This window comes from Limulus polyphemus, unplaced genomic scaffold (genome assembly GCF_000517525.1).
Source record: "Limulus polyphemus unplaced genomic scaffold, Limulus_polyphemus-2.1.2 Scaffold247, whole genome shotgun sequence".
Lineage (NCBI taxonomy): Eukaryota > Metazoa > Arthropoda > Merostomata > Xiphosura > Limulidae > Limulus > Limulus polyphemus.
The window spans coordinates 133,923-137,668 of record NW_013665857.1 but is presented as its reverse complement, the minus strand read 5'-3'; the positions used below and the strand labels follow the sequence as shown (position 1 = coordinate 137,668).

The 3,746-nt window shown below is 27.0% G+C and overlaps 1 protein-coding gene across 1 annotated transcript in view; it reads right to left on the bottom strand.

Moving 5' to 3' along the window:
- Window positions 1-3,746, bottom strand: part of LOC106478756 (serine/threonine-protein kinase mig-15-like) — a 120,884-nt gene that overhangs the window by 13,892 nt on the left and 103,246 nt on the right. The window lies entirely within an intron of this gene.

Here is a 3,746-nt window from a genome sequence, read left to right as displayed (position 1 = left end):
AAAGCTTTGACCAATACACAAATATCTATTAACCCTATCACGAGGCCACGTTATCACATTTGATGACTTGCATTCAAAATTTTATTGAACTACTATTTTATGAATCTGTCAACTAGTTTGGTGTCAAATTGTAGATTATAATTCTAATTTTAGTATTATATGTTAGTTAATTTATTAATTTAAAAGTAAATATTAAAACAATACGACTAAACATCGATTTTTTTTGTGTCACGTGGTATGTGGAATGCAGCACTGGTTCAAATTAGATGTTTGTGATGTCAAAATACAAAATCTACAATTTTGTACGAATTACGACCAATATTGACAAGCTAGAATATAAAATAAGAACTTTTTATGTTTTCTATTTGCTAATATATCACTCATGTACTGAATAAATTTTGGAAATGGTCCCTTATATACAATTACTTCTATATATGACATGATTAACTATTCAAAAACTCAGAATGTCCCCTTGTCATTTTCTCAGCCATTTTGATGTGTTATTGTGCTAATTTCTTTCTTTTCACACAAGATTTCAAACAATGAGGTAAGTCTTTAGTGAGATCGAAATTTCATATATTTTTTTAGACCCAAATAGAGCTTAGTTACTATGCTTGATAAATTACAGTGGAATTCTATGGTATCAATATTGTAATTTATGATTTTTTTGGTTATTTAAAATGTGTATATATATATGAAACCTAAAAAAATTTTTCTTTTCACATCCTCCACGTAGGAAATTTCATAATACTTAGCAACCTACAACAAGCAGCAAAGGAGTACAAAGGTCATAACTAGCAGAGATAATTGTTTGCTTGACCTTGTTATTTACTATTATGATGTAAGAAAAATAAGTTTAAGAACTTATTTGTAAATAGAAATAATGCATATACATATATAATGTATAGTAACTGAAATGTGACTGTATTTTACAAAATACTAGTCCACTAAAACACAGCCAAGACAGGTCACTTTTTAAAGACTAAAGGTCAATTATATATTACTGGATATGGTAACACAGTTGCATGTGCACCACATCATTATAACTTCTGTATTGTTAGACTGGCATAGCTAGAAAGTCAATATAATAAAATAATAAATATATAATGATACGAGATTTAAGCTATTTAAACTAAAAATTTGTGTTTTCGTATTATAATTTGTAGTCATTCCAGAACGAAAAAAAAATTTATATTTTCTTCCTAATTTTTTATTGAGGTTACGAAGTCGGTCAAACTGAACCAACCCATACAGAAATACAGTAGTGAAAATAACAAATAAAATGTAGAGTTTTTCTACAAAAAAGTTGTTAATTATCTGAACATTATAAATATTTTGCATGTGAAATTTGAAAATGTTCTAATGCATTAAAGTATTTCTAATCTTATAATCAAAATTACTTTCCATGTTGGATAGTCAACATTGTGAAAGAAAAAATTTTATGTGAAAATTTTTAACTAAAAAATCTTATTACTTAATTTAAAAACCTGATATTTTGTGTACAAAAGCCTTTTAATCTTTACCAATAAAATTAAAAATTTTGTAAAGATGTGCATACATTATCAAAAACCATAGTATAATCACTCACATGGATACTTTCATTGTTATGAGCAGGGTGGATTCCACCCAGCCCGTAATGGAAGGGTTAATGTAGGTGGGGGTATGTATAAACTTAACTTTTTGAAGTTGCATAATAATGAATATCTAAAAAATTTAATCAAGTTGCAAGAGTCCCTTAAATTTTTAATAGCAATTATCAAAACAATACATTATTAGCTGTGCTGTGATAAGGTAATGTATATATATCTTTTAATAGCTCTACTGTCTGTGATATTGCAATAAACAGAACATGACATTCAGTTTTGTGTTCTATTAAAGTTATATAATTTAAATTTCATAAAATATTGTAATTTTAACAATTAACTAGTTTACTTGTTTATATAATTTTTTTAAACTTTGTTTTGTGCATCTATTCTAAGAATAAGTTTATTAACAATCAGTACAAAGAGAAAAAGAGCATACCAATACCTCCCATGTACTGTTTAAGTTAAATGCTATAAAAGCATCTTATTTACATATAAGTTTCATACAACATATTAATCTATACATAAACATACATACAGAAAGCCCAGCTATTGTTTTTACAAAAAGAGTAAACAAAAACAAAGATATTTCTTTGGAAATTATTTGTATAATGAAACAAAAACATACTTTAGAAGCATACTTATGTTCTTTAACATTCTGTAAAATAGTACCAAATACAATAGATCCAATAAATACTTATATTGAGGATAGCGTTATTTGTTTACTTTTGTTCTACAGTAAAATATAATGGTCAGAACTTCAAATTTCACAAAATATGTTATTCGTTGGTGTAGTAATACACGTTTTAAGTCTTACGTAATTATTCAGACCATGGGCAGTGCTACTTCTGTTATTCAGGCCAAGAGAAGAGTTACTTCACATTAAAACAGCAATTGCTATGACCATTCTCTTTCCAGAGAGGGTATGCTAACCACAAATTACTGGTAATTATTACCTTCTTATTCGTGAAGTGGTGATGCCTCCGAGGTAAGAAAGGTTCCTAATGACTTTATATTGTAGTTCTCCATTGTGTATGAAAACCAGAACTCATGGCAGACATTTTTCAATATATGTGTGTGTGTGGGGTGGGGATTTTTAAAATCTTAGGTTCAAAATCTTTGAGCTTGAATAAACCAGACTTGAATATACTAACATTTATATAAACATACTTAATATATATGCATACATATATAGCATGTACAAACACACACACAGACCACTGTTACATTACTTGTATTTAGCTTAGACACTAAACATGCACTTTTTTTCATTCTCATAATAAAAATTAAAAGGTTCTGTGAATGTAATCTCACCTAGTATCCTTTTAAAATGAGAAAAAATGAGAGAAAAATCATAGTGGACATAAAGACTATAAAACTCATTACAAATAATAATTTTATTCATATAAACTATGAGAGTCTAATTCATATAAAATGATCAATCTCTCTACTACATCTAGTGACTATTAAAATTTTAGTATTTTGTTCTCCTTTTCTTTCTAATTTTTCTGGTTAAAATAAAAAGAGAATCTTTGAAAAGTTTTACTTTTGGAATAGATGTTAAAGCATGGAAACCCAGCTAATTTTATATATTTTTTCTGTTGTTGGTAACCCTTGTAACAAATCACGAAGATTACATGAAACTATGAGAGAATTGTAAAAGATTTATAAAAAACAACAACTAAATTTGATGATAAAGATGAAGACAGTTGATAAAACACAAAATGTTTTATTTACAAGGTTTGAACATTTTGGAATATACACGTTTCATCTTCAGCAAAATCTGAAAAATCATGTTACACAGATGATTATTAACTATATATATATATATTACACAACATTTGTAAGTTCTTAAGAGTCGGGTATATTCCAAAACCTCCAAACCTTGTAAATAAAATGTTTTGTGTTTTATCAACTGTCTTCATCTTCATTATTAAACTAAATTTAATATTTAAGCACAAACACACATTGGAAACATAATATAAAAGTACTTTATTCTAGGAATGGGAGAAAATTTATTATTTGTGTAAATATAACCAAATTAGATGAATCTAAACTGGATTATCATAAGTGGTAGTAATTTGTTTGATTTTTTACTTAGATGATTATTAATGTGGTGTATGAAACTGGAACAAAAATCCATGAAACAGGCAAAATTGTATG